Genomic DNA, 15595 nt, shown 5'->3' on the forward strand with positions numbered 1-15595 from the left:
AAAAGTCACCAACACAACTGACTAGAATATTCTCTGCCAGCAGGAGGCCCCTGGGGTAGATAAGGGTAACTAGGAAGTGCCAGCTCCCAGCTGAAAGAAGTTCACTGGCCCAAGAGGAAGATGAGGCCCCAGCTGAAAGAAATCCAGTGGCCCAAGTGGAGGATGAGAAGGCTGCTGGGGGTGGGGGCGAATGGCCTGGGACTGCAGGAGAGTATAGATAGCATCCCCACAGAAGAGGCAAGGGTTACAAGGCCAATCTCTACAGAGGGTGTGACCAGATAAGTCAGGGTCTGAAGGACCGTAGAGCCAGTCTCTCCTACCAAGGGAGCGCTATGAGCATAGAACGTCCAGAATGAACCTTTTCTGTGGAGCTGGAGAGACACGGATGTGAGCTCCATTGTTACTCTACATCGACTAAGAGTGAGCCAGCACAGGCACAAACATGTGTATCTGCAAGTCCATGTGCATAGACGGACCTGAGCCTGCAAGCACCAAAGGCCTCAGGCCAGTCCCAGTATGAGCTCCCTGGGCCCACACAGACGTGGCCTTCTGATCCTATTCATTCTCTGCTGACCGGAGAAGGGCTCTACAGAGAGGAGGTGACTCCAGAGCTGGGGCAGGGACCACAGAGAACAGAAAATAACGTAGGGGTTGTAGTGCACGCCTGTAATCCCAGTGCGTGGAAGCCAGGCTTGTGGATCTCTGTGAGTTCAAGGCCAGTCTGGTCCTGGCCCATTCAGAGTTCCGGATCAACTGGGGCTACACAGTGAGACCTTAATAGAAGAAGAAGGAGAGGAGGAGGAGAAGAAGAAATGTCTGAAAGATGGTGACATGCAGGACCCAGAAGCTGGCTTGAAGGGGCTCCCACTGACCAAACCTGATGTCATTTGAGCATGAAACAGTGATAATAGATTATAGCCCATTACAACCCATTAAATAAAAAGGGAATCCATGTGAGGCCAAATATACATTAATTATACTAGTCATGGTTATATTCGTAAACATACTTATCATTAATTATTAACTATAATGATTTACTTGATGAGTAAAAGGATTTTTATGTAGTTTCAAAGTATCGCTTCACAAAATATTTAACTAATTACAAAGCAAAAATAACTTCATTTTTGAATGAGGTAGACGCTACCTCATTCAATTGGCACAGTAATACCAGGGATGAAGTGGACAGAAATCACGCCATGGGAACAGTGTCACTTCATACTGTTCCTTCCAGAGTTGAAACCTCCATTCAGTCCCCACATCAGAAAGCAGAAAATTCCAGCTGGCTCAGCAATACTCAAATGTTGTCATCGTAAATTAATAAAAGGCTATAAACTCCCTGATGGAAGGGACATAAAAGACGTGACAATCAAATACACAAATTTCTGCTCTGGAACCTTTCTGCTTGTGTAAACGAAATGTCAAAGCTGTCAAGTTCAAAATGGTGTTGTCTGTGTCAACCTTAACAACAACAGAAGGAAATCAAGCTGGAAGTGTATGGGTTGGGAGGATGGCTCCGAGGGTAAATACAAGCAGGAAGACCCTGAGTTCAGATCCTCAGCAGGGCTTGGCCGTCCACATCTGCCATCCCTGCATCAGGGAGGTAGAAACGGGGATCCTTGCTGCTCAGCCTCCCTGAATCGGTGAGCTCCAGACTCAGTGAGAGAGCCTGCCCCAAAGTAGGACAGAGAGTGATTGAGACAGGCAACTGACATGGACCTGGGGCACATATGCTCACGTATGCACATGTGCGCGCGCACACACACACACACACACACACACACAGGGTTTATGAACAAAAGGTTATTTATAACACCTTCTTCTATCGGTAGAAGCCTTGCCAAGGAAATGCCTGTTTAGCCTTAGACTGTCAGTGCTCTGGTAACCAAACCGTCCGGTGTAATCCTCCTCATATTATGCTTACAAATGTCCTCCAGCTTTAGTTTCCTGGAATATGACGTAATTCCTAAGGTGCACGTAGTCCTACAATAATGCTCAGATGGTCGCTAGTAAATACCACTACTGTTTTTCTATGTATGTATATGTGTACATATGTTCTGCATGCGTGTTCAAATATTGTATATGAGGAAAGCCGGGTGGTGGTGGCGCACGCCTTTAATCCCAGCACTTGGGAGGCAGAGGCAGGCGGATCTCTGTGAGTTCGAGACCAGCCTGGTCTATAAGAGCTAGTTCCAGGACAGGCTCCAAAACCACAGAGAAACCCTGTCTCGAAAAACCAAAAAAAAAAAAAAAATATATATATATATATATATATATATATATATATATATATATTGTATATGTGGGGGTGCTCGTGTGTGTGTGTGTGTGTTTCCATGTGCATATATGTGTGCAGACGTCAGTCTGAGCTGTCTTTCTCAGATGTCATCCACTTTTTAAAATTGTATTACTATTATTTGTGTGTATGATGTCTGTGTGGGGGTTAGAGGACAATTCTACAGTGTCGAGGTCTCTCACTCTAGAGGTTAAACTCAGGTCACCCCACTCTCATAGCAGAGCCTCACCCACTGAGCCATCCTTCGCTTTCTTTCTTTCTTTCTTTCTTTCTTTCTTTCTTTTTAAGACAGGGTCTCTCATTGAACCTCACCAAGGATACTGGGTGGTCGGCCAGCAAATCCCCAGAATCTGCCTCTGCTGCCCAGCGCTGGAATTACCAGCACACATGATCACTCTCTGCTCTCTACAAACCTGGTTCTGGAGATTCGGTTCCGGCCGCATGTTGGTGTGACAAGCACTTCATCAAGAGAGCCACCTTTCTAACCCATATCAAATTCTCTGATTCTCATTAAAAGGACATCACAGGAAGATCAGGAGAACTTGAACGATTGGTCATGATAGTCAACACAAATGCCCAGGTTTTGACACCTGTATCGTGGTGACATCGAAGGCGTTCTTGCTGAAAATGTTTGTCTCCATATTTGAAAGTGATGGGGTCCTGACACAAGGTTTTCCCAGATGGTTCTGAAAAAAAAAATCAAAATTTCTACTTTCAAGCTTTTCCGTGAAAGTGTGAGGTCATTGCTAAATGAGTCAGGCAGTGGGGCTGGAGAGATGCCTGCTTTCCCAAAGGACCAGGGTTCGATTCCCAGCACCCACATGACCGCTCACAGACACCTGTAGCTCAGTTCCAGGGGATCTGACACCTTCTTCTGGCCTCTACAGGCACTACACATATGTGGTACCCATACACACATGCAGGCAAAACATTCATATACATAAACTAAAAATAAATTTTAGGAATTTTAGGAAGAATTTTAGGAAGCAGGTGCTGGAGAGATTAAGAACACTGGCTGCTCTTCCAGAGGGCCCAGGTTCAATTCCCAACATCTACATGGCAGCTCACAACTGTCTGTAATTCCAGGGGATCTGACACCCTCATTCAGGCAAAACAGCAATGCATATACAAAAATGTTAGGAAGAAAACCCTTCTCTTCTCTCTACTGTGCACTTGTTTTTTGTTTGTTTCTTTGGTGTGTGTGTGTGTGTGTGTGTGTGTGTGTGTGCGCGCGCGCACTTGTGCGTATGTTCTTATGTTTATTGTAATAGATAATTGTCCCCCAATCATTTAATCAAACTGACACTTCAAAGGGTACAGCAAGTTATCCTGTGGCTTTGTTTGCTTCCTGGCTCATGTCCACGTAATCTCAAGGATTCATAGCTCTTGAGGATCCAAATCAAATCAAGGGCTTGTCAACTGAGAGAGAGAAAGAGAGATAAAGAGAGAAAGAGAGAGGGAGGAGAAGGAGGAAGAGGAGGAGGAGAATGAGGAGGAGGAGGAGGAGGAGGAGGAGGAGGAGAAGGAGAAGAAGAAGAAGAAGAAGAAGAAGAAGAAGAAGAAGAAGAAGAAGAAGAAGAAAGAAGAAGAAGAAAGAAGAAAGAAGGTAGAAGTCTAAACACACTCACTTCCTAAGGAAATCGTTTAAACTCAGGGAGAGGAGGGAGATGAGAACCATGAATGAGGGCATAGAGCTGGACGCTGCAGGGCAGGCCTCTCATCCTCAGACACGGGGAAGCCTGAGGTAAGAATCTGAGTTTGAGAGTTCAAGGTCAGCACAGTGAGACCTTGTCAGAAACAGAACGCTTCACCAAACAATGATGAAAAGAGCAGCAGAGGGATTGAAGGGGAGTCAGGGAAACTGGGCTGACACAGTCAACCTTCACTTCTGTGAGTCTGGCCTCCTTCCAGCCCTGACCTCTGACATCACTGAGCAAGCATTTGTAGCAGTTGCTTCACACCTGCTGGCCCCAGAACATTCCATTCTGAGGCCCTTTGCCAGGAGCAGTGCATTCTCTGGCAAAGGGTGAAGCTCCAGGGAGACCCCGCTGGGTCCTGGCTAGGAGTTCAAACCAGCAATTATCAGGCTTCACTGCCTCCCTCTACCAGCCTTTCATCTCCTATCTGCTACACCTCCATCCTCTCCCCATCAGGCCTCGGCCTCAGGGCTGCCTGGTGCCACCCTGGAGGAGGTCCTCAGATGGAGTGACCGGGCCCACCCAATGGGACTTACAAGTCAGGCCAGAAACGACATCTCAGCTCTTAGCTTGTGCATTCGGAGCCCCAGTCCCGCTCTATCTCCAAGGCAGAGGGGATCCTCTGTTCGTACTGGCTTTACTGTGGCCTTCTCTGTCTCTGGCTGCTGTCTGTACTGAGTCTAAGTATCTTGGAGAAGTGTCTGTCTGGGATGAGTGCCACCTTATAGTTAGTCCTGGAGACCTCAGGAACCATTGCCTTACAATCGTCTGTGGACCTGCTGGAAACTGGCAAGGTCCACTTGTGCCTAATGGTCACTGTGTGCTTCTGGAGTCCACTCACTCAAGCTGTGGTCACATTTAGGGAAATGAAGCCCCCTGGAGATAAAATGGTACTAAAGCCAGGTCCCCATGACTGAGAGTGGCTGAGAGTGCCGTCCCTCCCTCCCATCGGCCTGTTGAGTGCGGATTCACTGTTCTCATTACCCAAGAAAAGCCAACTTCATCAGGATTCCACCTTGGCTGGGCAAGGCCAGGTCAGGCGAGTGAGGGGTGCAATTGACAGTCAAGGGGGTGAGCATACACTGTCTACACACCAGGGACATTGTCAATGGTCCTGCGGCCCTAAGTGGACTCTCCAAACCAACTCTCTTGACAGGCGGTGAGGTGGCCCCTTATTTTCTCCATTGAAGAACCTGTGAGGTGAAGATCTTCCAAGGTGACAGAGACAGTGAATGACAGGGCACAGCCCAGCCATCAGACTCCTTGGCACTCATCCTTTATCTAGACCTTTAAACTGCCAGGCAGAATGAAGATGCCCTGGGACACACCGTTTCCACAGTGTTATTTAGTTTCCATGGACACACCGAGGTCAAATGACCAGGTGGGTGTTATCATCCACTCTCCTGTACCCATCTGGGTGTGATGTTAATGAAAAGCATATAAGAGCTAATTATAAGAGGTAAGAAAGAAAAAAAGAAAAAGTCGGGCAGTGGTGGCGCACGCCTTTAATCCCAGCACTCAGGAGGTAGAGGCGGGCGATCTTTGTGAGTTCGAGGCCAGGCTGCTCTACAGAGTGAGTTCCAGGACAGGCTCCAAAGCTACACAGAGACACCCTGTCTCGAAAAATAAAATAAAAAAAGGAAAAAAGAAAAAAAGGTAAGGAGTATTGGTAGGCCTCTAATCCTCAGACTCAGGAGGCTGAGGCAGGAGGATTGCTGTGAGTTTGGGGCCAGCTTGGGCTATAGACTGAGACCCTCTCTCAAACAACAAATAGAAAAACAAACAATCAATAGCAACAACAACAAAACCAAAGTGTGAACTTGAAGAGGTTACACTCTCCCCCCTGCAGCCCACATCCACCTCACCACATGCTCACAGATGCCAGCAGAGTTGTGCGGCACCTGCCCAGATCCCACATTCACAATGCAACACCATGGGCAGGAACAGACTCTGCACTGCCTGCAGAAATGGCTCTTCTGTAAAACCACTGAATTCTCATTTCTAGAGTAAACTGGAGTGAGGGCCTTTGACCCACTGACCACATGCAAACAGACAGCCTGCAACCAAAAGTTGTCCTTGGGAACAGTGGGAGCGGAAATCACACCTGTGGCCCTGTGGTCACTGGAAAAAAACAACACTCCTTTCTCCCTTGCAATCACTTCGGGGGCGCTAGAAGACAGCACCATTCTGGCAGCTTCAGCTCCTGCAGGGCTGCACCTCCATCCTGCAGCGTGACAGACATAAGGCTTTCTGCAGGTACGAGCTGGCTAAGCAAGGAGTCCAGGGGGGTCACAGAGAGCTAAGACAGGTTCCCAGCACAGATTTATGTTTTGTAAATGTGTGTGTGTGTGTGTGTGTGTGTGTGTGTGTAGTGCTAAGGTGAGGGTGTGAATAGTGCTGTGTGTGTGTATAGTGCTAAGGTGTGTAGGGGGCTGCATCTTTGAACTATGCAGGGCAGGTGGCGCTCGTGGAGGTATAATAGTAGAAACTGTTAGCCCCATTTCCAACTTCCTTCTCCCAGCTTTCAAAGGGGGCATGGCTTTATCAGACGAAGTCAGGGAATGGTGAGCAAAGGTCACCACGAGGCTGTAAGAAGAATGCGCTAGCTATGTGCTGTATCACGCTGTGGCTTCTCCCGAAACCACATTCTTCCGATTCCTGTTGGGAGTCACTTTTTACGAGGCCAGCAGTTAGTGTTACATAGGCAGGGTAGGTCTCCCAAGCCCTTATTTTCCTACATGATGTCCCTGCGGTTCTGAAGGGCATTGTCTAAATTTGTATTTTAATATATTTTCTCTTGCTTTATTTTTTATACATTTTTTTAAAAAAATTAAAATTTCCTACAAAAAAATAAAAGTCTAAACCCTTGGACTGAATCAGTACAGGAAGGTCAGGGGTCACTGCTGAGAGGTCCTTGTGAGTAGACAAACAGTAGCCCCACAGAGAGGCCAGACCCTAGCTGGATGTATGTCTCTTGCATCACTCACGGACAGACCCTGGCCTGGTTACCAGCTCCCTAACTCCTTCTATATGCTCTGGACTTGACCTTCCTCACCAAAACTTGGCCTCCTATGTGCAAACACAAACAGAAAGGGCCACTTATCTGTGTTACCCAACCAAGGCAAACAGCTGTAGCTGGTCCCTGCCCACACCCCCAAGGTTGGGCTGTTGAGCCAAAGCTAGAACACAGGGGTAGATTTTTTTTTCTCCTTCTGTTTCCTCCTGGCAAGGCTCCTGCGTTCAAGGTTTCCGTCACCACCATAGAAACCCAAGTCTACAAGCATCTCTGAACAGTTATGAAACTGCTCATTCCTTTTCAAAGGAACCCGCACAACTGCCACCCTCCCTACATTCCAATGACACATCTTTTTAAAACAGAAAGTCCAGGCAAATCTTTCTCAGATTTCAGGATAGGCCTGTTCCCCTCTACTGTGGTTTCAGGTCAACAGACTGGTTCCTTGCAGCGGGTGGGGGGGGGGGGGTAAGGGGAGTCTCCATTCATACCACAATAGCTGAAGGCATTGATTGCCCGTCCAAGTTTTGATTGGGTCCCCTCAGCCGTGTGGCCTTGTGCAAATCCCTTAACCTCCTCCTAACCCTTGGTGTACTCATTTGTAAAATAAGGACCTGAACTACATGGTTCTTGTTATAGGATGAATGTGCCCTTTGATGTCCCTGTTCCCGGTGTGACTGTATTGAAGATGAGGCCATAAGGGTAATTAAGGTTAAAAGAGGTCATGAAGATGGGACCATAACTGAATATTGGTGTCTTTATAGGAGGAGGAAGTGGGGTTGGGGAGATGGCTCTGTCAGTAAAGTGGTGGCTGCACAAGCATGAGGACCTGAGTTCAAATCCCCAGCACCCAAGTAAAAGTCAGTCTACCACTGGTGAGGGGAGAGGGGAGGAGATAAAAGGATCCCTGGGGGGGGGGGGGAAGGATCCCTGGGGCATACTGGCTGACTTGGTGAGTTCCAGGCTCCATGACAGATGCTGTCTCTAAAAACAAGGTGTGTGCACACACGTACGGAGAAATAAATGCATTAATTAAATTAAATAAAAAGGAAGAGGAAGACACACCAGAGGCCTCCCTTCTCAGGCTGAGTAAACCCTGAACAAAGCAAAGGGGCTGCCACAGGACCCAGCCCTAGGCTCCTTGACCTTGGACTGACAGCTTTTAGAGCTACTAGGCTTGGTTTCGTGGCTCAAGCCCCCAGTGTGTGGTCCTTTATTAGATGAGCCTTGCAGACTGAGGAGTTCGACCCCTATGATTCTCTGGGAAGTGTATCTGAAAACTCCCTTCACACCCAGCCCCCTTGGAGTTAGCGATACCTCGTGCCCTGTTCCAGTACACACACTCCCACAGGGCCTCTGACAGTCCCAGCCGAGGCTCCTCTTTCTGGTGTCACCTTTGCCCGCTTGCCTCTCTCTGCCTTTACAGATCATTTACCATTCTTCACCTCACATCACCTCAGTCTGCCCTTCCACAAACGCCTCTCTGACTTAGGCTCTCTCTGTGTGTACGAGGATGTGAGGAGTCCAGAGGCAGACGCCTGGTGTCTTCTTCAATCATTCTCCACAGTGTATTTTGAGACAGTCTCTCACTGAGCCTAAAGTTCACAGATTAGCTAGACAGCTCTGGGGAACTGTATATCTCTGCACCCCCACAGCCCACCCACACCTGCACCCCCAAACACACGCCTCTAGTGCTAGGGTTTACAAACACCTTTAGTCTGGGTGCTTGGAATCTGAACTCAGGTCCTCAGGCTTGTACAGCGGGCACTTTTCCAGCTGAGCCGTCTTCCCACCCCCAACCCCTACTCTTTCTGAGACACAGTTTTACTATGTTGTCTAAAATAGTTTCCGACTTCCGGGCTCAAGCAGTCCTCTCGTGTCTGCTCCCTAATAGCTAGGACTACAAGAATGCACTACAGTGCCTGGCTTTATTTAGTTTTGTTGTTGTTGCTCTAATAGAATACCTGAAATTGGGTTGTTTATAAGGAAAATTGATTTAAGGTCATAGTTTTGGAGTCTAGGAAGTCCGCTAGCATCGTACCATTAGTAATATCTCCCGGCATAAAACAAAAGGAAGATAGGACCTTCCATAGCCTGCTTTGGGTAGTGACTGATCAGTCCTGCGGAGGAGAAGTCTCTCCTGTAAGGAAGCCATTAACTTAATCCCAGGAGGCCCCGCCTCTCAACACTGGCCCATTGAAGAATTATAATTCCAACATGTGAATAAATGGAGGACACCCAGAAACCACAGCAGGCAGAAAGACAGAAAGAGTGTGTTTACAGAGGGTGTTTGTCCCAGATGGACCACTGAGCAGTGTCCAGGGACTGCAGTGTCCAGCGTGCTGCAGGCTTCTGTGCTACAATCCTGCTCTGTCTCTGTCCTCCTCATTGCCTTCCACGGTTAGTACTCTTTCCCTCTCTCCTTTGGGGTCTCCTCCAGCCTTTTCTGGGTATACCACTTGGCCTCAATCACACACTAAGGCGTTGGGTATACACAGCCTTCACTTCTGTTCCTGGCTCTCGTGCTCTCCTGTGTCTCCAAGCTCCAGTCTTGCTAGGATTTTCTGACCTCCCTCCTGATTCCATGTCCCAGGAGTTTGCTGTTCCGGGAGCACATGGAACACTAACTGTTCCTTGCACACTGTCCTACTTTTCTGCCTAGTCCCTTCAATGTATGGTCTCTCCCAGCCCAGCACCTGCCTCTACTGATGTCACATCTGCATCAGAGCCCTGCAGATCACATGACTTTGTCTTCCCAGCTCTTTGACTCCCTTGGACTTGGGCCTGGCCCTGCCAAGATTCTCTTTAGTAGCCTGGGCCTACCTCCTTCTAGGTCAGTCTCCTGTATTTTTACTCCCAAAAGACAGCTCTGCTTGACGCTCCGGTGCCTGGTAGCTGGGTCACCCTGGGCAAGCCACCAAATAAATCTCTTTATGCTCAACTTGCCTCATCCTAAAGGTAAAGACAATACTCCTTATGTTATAGGGAAGAACCCACAGAATGATTTGTGTGAAATGCTTGCACAGGCAGGGATATGGAAATGCCGCAGATCCTCTGAGAGTGGATAACTCACCTTCACTGACACGTGGGCTAGTTTTAGGTCACCTTGACACAAGCTACCCAATTGAGAAAATGTCTCTATAAGATTGGCCATAGGCAAGCCTGTAGGGCATTTTCTTTTTTTCTTTTTTTTCTTTTTTTGGTTTTTTGAGACAGGGTTTCTCTGTGGTTTTTGGAGCCTATCCTGGAATTAGCTCTTGTAGACCAGGCTGGTCTCGAACTCACAGAGATCCGCCTGCCTCTGCCTCCCAAGTGCTGGGATTAAAGGCATGCGCCACCACCGCCCGGCTCTGGGCATTTTCTTAATTAGTGATTGGTGAGGGGAGAGCCCAGCCCATTGTGGGTGGTTCCATTCCTGGGCAGGTGGTTCTGGGTTCTTTCTATAAGAAAGCAGGCTGAGCAAGCCATGAGGAGCAAGTCCGTTGGCTCTTCTCCATGGCTTCTGCATCCGCTCCTTGCTCCAGGTTTCTATCCTGCTAGTGTTCCTGTCCTGACTTCCCCTGGTGATGTACAGCAAAGAGGAAGTGTAAACCAAATGAACCCTTTCCTCTCCCACTTGGCCATAGTATTTTATCACAGCAATAATAATCCTAACTAAGACAACTGACTCCAACCTTCCGTCTCGGAGACAATCCTCAGAGAGAGGGGGACAGGGTATGATGTTAAGCACCTGCTAAGGCTTGTCACCAATGAGCTGCTGAGCCACCGGCAGCCCGACATCAGGTGAACCAGTTTTGTTACTTGCAGACAGGACCCTGACTAGTATGCTCCTCTGGCCCCACAGCTGGTTCTCTTCATCTCCATCTTTAACAATTTTAAACTCCTGAAAGCATTCTTTTCCCTTCTTTTCCCATTGTCTGCCTCACCCTCTGGATGTTTTAACTGAACGCTTTTTTACCCAAATATATCTCACTAGTTTTTTGGTTTTTTTTTTTTGTTTTAAGATTACAGAAGCACACGGAACCCAGGGCAGCAGTGTGCTTCTGTAATCTTAGCATTGCGGAGGTGGAGATGGGAGAATCTGGAGCTTTCTGGTCAGCTGGGACTGAAGAGTCAGCCATGATCAATAAGCTAGCAGCACCCCTGAAGTGAAACCTTTGTGTCAGTGGGGCAACTGGTGTGGTTGGCTGGAGCTCAGAAGAGACCGGCATCACCGAGGTGAAATCTTCAGGGAAGGGTGTCCTGAGAGCACAGAGATGGCTCTGTGCTCCAGACGTGCCACGGTTGTACCTCGCACTGGCAGCTGGACCTGGCTATATGCTAGAGTCACCCAGGTGGCACTGGTTTGGAAGGCATGAAGGGGTCATGGCAAACAACTGACGCTCGGCAATGTGAGAGGCCAGGAGAGGTCACTGGTGAAGGTGCAGCCTCAGTGGCAGTTGAAGACCCAAGACGGAAGGGGTCATGCAAAGAAGTGGAGGCTCAGCACCATGAAGAGAGCCTATGAGAGGCTATTGGCGGAGGTGCAGCCCAGTGGCAGGAGAAGACCCCTGAGTTTTGGAGATGCCAGGGCCATGGAATGAGCACCAAGAACAGCAGCAGAAGACAGGCTATGTGTGCCGTAGAGAGTGGAGCCGGAGAAGTGATCCCAGCCCTTTGGAGGAGTCCTGAAAATTGTAGTGGATCCCAGACATTGGACGGTTGGAATTCGGTTTTGCTTTGCTTTGATTTGTGACTTTATCCTGTTTTTTTTTTACCCTCTTGAAATAAGAAAGTATTTTACTAGAGCCCACAGTTGAGAGACTTTGACTTTTAAAAGATTTTGGGGCTGGAGAGATGGCTCAGAGGTTGAGAGCATTGCCTGCTCTTCCAAAGGTCCTGAGTTCAATTCCCAGCAACCACATGGTGGCTCACAACCATCTGTAATGGGGTCTGGTGCCCTCTTCTGGCGTGCAGGCATACACACAGACAGACTATTGTATACATAATAAATAAATATTTTTTTAAAAAAAGATTTTGGATTTTAAAAGAGACTGGCTATTTTAAAGGTACTGAAATTTCTATGTGTTTGAAATTGTGGAACATTCCAAGTTATTTATGTTTTTAACATGAGTTCTTGGGGATGAATAAGAAAGAAAGGGCTGTGGCGTGATAGTGTGTATTTGTGTGTCAAGTCAACAAGGGGTCAGTTGTACTGGTTGGTTTTGTGTGTTAACTTGACACAAGCTAGAGTAATCAGAGAGGAAGGATCCTCAGTTGAGGAAATACCTCCATGGGATCCAGCTGTAAGGCATTTTTTCAGTTAGTGATCAGTGTAGGAGGGCCCAGCCCATGGTGGGTGGTGCCATCCCTGGGCTGCTGGTCCTGGGTTCTAAAAGAAAGCAGGATGATCAAGCCAGGGGATGTAAGCCAGTGTAAGCAGCACCCCCTCCACGTCCTCTGCATCAGCTCCTGCCTCCAGGTTCCTGCCCTGTTTGAGTTCCTGCCCTGACTTCCTTTGGTGATGAACAGCCATGTGGAAGTGTAAACTGAATAAACCCTTTCCTCCCCAGCTTGCTTTTTGGTCGTGATGTTTGATTACAGCAGTAAAAACCCTAACTGAGACACCTTTCAAGGGCTGCACCCCTCGGGAAACCTTACTCTGGGGAGTTGTATTTGTGTTTGTGTGTGTGTGTGTGTGTTTAAGCAGGCTCTCACTATACAGTCCAGGGTGGCTTCAAACTCTTATTCCTCCTGCCTCAGCTTCTTAAGTGTTAGAGGGATTAAAGGCAAAAATCTCATGTATCACAGCTTGACTATGCTCCCTGTGTGCAAATCTCCTTGATAGGAGGTCTCTAGCTACCCGTCCCAGAGCTACCCACACTTAGGTGAGCTGTTGGTTCTTGAGTGAGCACAGAGCTCTCTTTTACCACAGAGCTCACACTGCCCACGAAGTTTACTTGAGTTTCATTTTCTGCTGTAAGTGACAAACGTCTACTGAATATGGTCCTCTTAGTCCATGCTGGACTTTTCAGTGCCTCACGAGGTATTCAAGTGCACACAACACATGAATGGGTTAACTAGGAAGGAGCATGGGAAGGTCAGGTTAATGCAGGAAGGAGGCCTGCAAGGCCCTGGAGGGTAACAGCTGCCTCAGAATGTGTGCCACAGGCTTGGTCTTGGAGTTCTCTTCTTGAATGGTGGGAAAGACCTCTTGCCTCTTCCCCGCCAACTCCAGGCCAGAGTGATGGGGCAGAGATGCAGCCTGTGTTGGCAGCTGCTCTGGAGGGCTCCGTGCTGTCCCTCCTGGAGGGATGATGAAAAGAGAACAGATCTTCTCCATCAGAAGGCACAACAAAACCATGCTAAGTCAGTAACACCAAGCCTGCCTTCTTCTGAAGGCAGTTCATCTACTGGAACTAATGAACTTCCTGCCCCCAGTGGACCCATCTAACTAAATGGTCTTCATCCAACCTCCCCTCTCTTGGATCTTCATGGTGTGTGTATGGTTTTCCTTTTTTAACCTTACATGGTGGTTATATGGTTTTCTTTGTTCACATCACAGGGTTAAAAAGGAATGCTTTTGTCCCAAGATAAGAACGGAAGAAAGCACAAATCACTTCTAATGAGCACTGTACTAGAGATTCTAGGCCAGTGCAATCAGGTGAGAAAACAAACAGATGTCTGGAGTGGAAAGCAAGCCCCAATCCTGTATGAAGACGTCCTCAAGGAATACAGAAAACAGCTATTAGCGCTAAAGAATCCAGCAATGTTTTAGGACACATAAGCTGTCAACTGTATTTCTATATAGAAGCAATGAACAATCTGGAAATGAAATTAATAATTCCACCTAGACTAGCCTAATTTCTACCAAGATTCCAGCAAGGCATTTAACAGACATAGACAACTTGTCACCGAGTCTATATGGCAAGAGCTAGAGTAGCTGACACACTCTTGAGAAAGAACAAAGTGGGAAGAGTTGCTCCACCCACAAGGCTTACTGCTTAGCTACAGTTATCAAGGCTGTATGGTGTTTGAAGAAGGAGGCTCAGAGATCAAAGGGGCAGAATAATAAACCCACAATAACTATGTTCAACAGACTGACAAAGGTATAAAAGCTATTCAGTGGGGGGCGGGGGGACAGCCCTTCAAATGGCACTGCAGCTCTTAGATATTCTTGGGCAAAATATAAGTCTAAACCTAGGATGTGGCTGGCTCAGGTAGAGACTGCTTAGCACGCCCCGGGGTTGATCCTTAGACCACAGAAGGTGTGGAGGGTGACAGAGATAACCGAATCTCACAACTCAACCTTAAATACACTTAAAGTTTGATCACTTAAATACAGAACACAAAATATAAAATGCAGGGAAGGAAGAAGCAGAGCCTCCGAGACAAGGGCTAGGAAGAGATGAAGTTCTTATGCAATATCAAATGCAGTGTGAGAATCAAAGCATTGTCTCACCGAGCAGCAGGTAACAAGGGTTGCTAAGTGAGGCTCAGGTGTCTAGGAGGACAACAGCAGGCTGTGGCTGGGAGTCTTGCTTGATCCAGGTGTATAATATGCACAAATACTGTCACCATAGACCACTTGGTCTAAATCTCATGAGCATCCCTCAGAAGCCATGCAAAACACATATTGGGCAAGCAAATACTAGTCAAATCCAATGAAAGGCAAATCCAGGTCAGGCAGCACAGACAAGAACTGGCTTATAATCAGTCCTTTCTCGTGAAGTCTCTGCTCACTCTCTCAAGCTCCTTGCTCAGAACCAAGAGGACAGGTAGAGCCCAGGCTCTAGAGTCTTACTGCTGAGCAGCAGTTCCGAGAGAAGACTCAGCTCCACTGCCGTCACCCCTGTGCTTCTCTGCGAGCATAGTCTCTGCTATCTGGAAGACTTGCAGGTTTGGAAGACTGGAGACCAGGTCCTTTTGGCAATGGCCATCTTCACCGGAAACCCCCTACAAATATTAAGCCTGGTGCCAGGTTACACAAACCTCATGAACAGCACGGTGAAGGAAACTCTTGCCATCAGTGAGTGAAACGGCTGGGAGCTTTCTTCACAGGCTAACCCAGTCTGCCTTTCACACGCTCAGTCCAGGAGCCCTGATGCCTTCACTCTACCCTCCGTTAGCCCGTTAACCACCAGGACCAGTGAGAACACCTCAGAAGGCACATCTGACCGCTTCTGTCCACCATCGCCCACAGTCCCCCATGTTTTTGTCTGCCATCACCCCCAGTACCCCCCCCCCCCCCGCTTCTGTCCACCATCGCCCAAAGTCTAGATTCTTGCTCTATTCCCACCTGCTCCTCTAATTCCATCTGCAGTCTCCAGCCTGAGGAGGGCCTTAAACCAGTCAAATCAGTACCCCCAGCTTAGAATCTAAAGTTCTTGCTCTGGCATAGGTCCTGTTCTCCAATCCTTTCTCCATCTACTCTTCCTCTTTCCCTTTCTTCCTGGCTCCTCTGAAGGCCATTCTTGCTCCTTCCTCTGATCATTTCACCAAGAGTGTTGCCCTGCCCAAAGGCTGACTGCTGGTTACTCAGGTCTTGACTCAGAGTAGAAGACTCTTCCTACTCCACATCCCCTATCTCCAGAGACACCTGCCGTAGAACTA

General features: G+C 48.0%; 1 long non-coding RNA gene across 2 annotated transcripts in view; it reads left to right on the plus strand.

Annotated features, from left to right (window-relative positions):
* Nucleotides 1–6167: 6167 nt before the first annotated feature.
* The window catches only part of LOC121432652, a 48792-nt gene continuing 39364 nt past the window's right edge, over nucleotides 6168–15595 (plus strand). For both annotated transcript variants that reach the window (XR_005972212.1, XR_005972213.1), the window contains exons 1-2: nucleotides 6168–6246; nucleotides 13548–13646. This is a non-coding gene — a long non-coding RNA (uncharacterized LOC121432652). The remainder of the gene's footprint in view (nucleotides 6247–13547; nucleotides 13647–15595) is intronic.

The sequence above is a fragment of the Microtus oregoni genome, unplaced genomic scaffold, assembly GCF_018167655.1.
Source record: "Microtus oregoni isolate MIOR12 unplaced genomic scaffold, Mior012 000035F_ref0000213, whole genome shotgun sequence".
NCBI classification, from domain to species: domain Eukaryota; kingdom Metazoa; phylum Chordata; class Mammalia; order Rodentia; family Cricetidae; genus Microtus; species Microtus oregoni.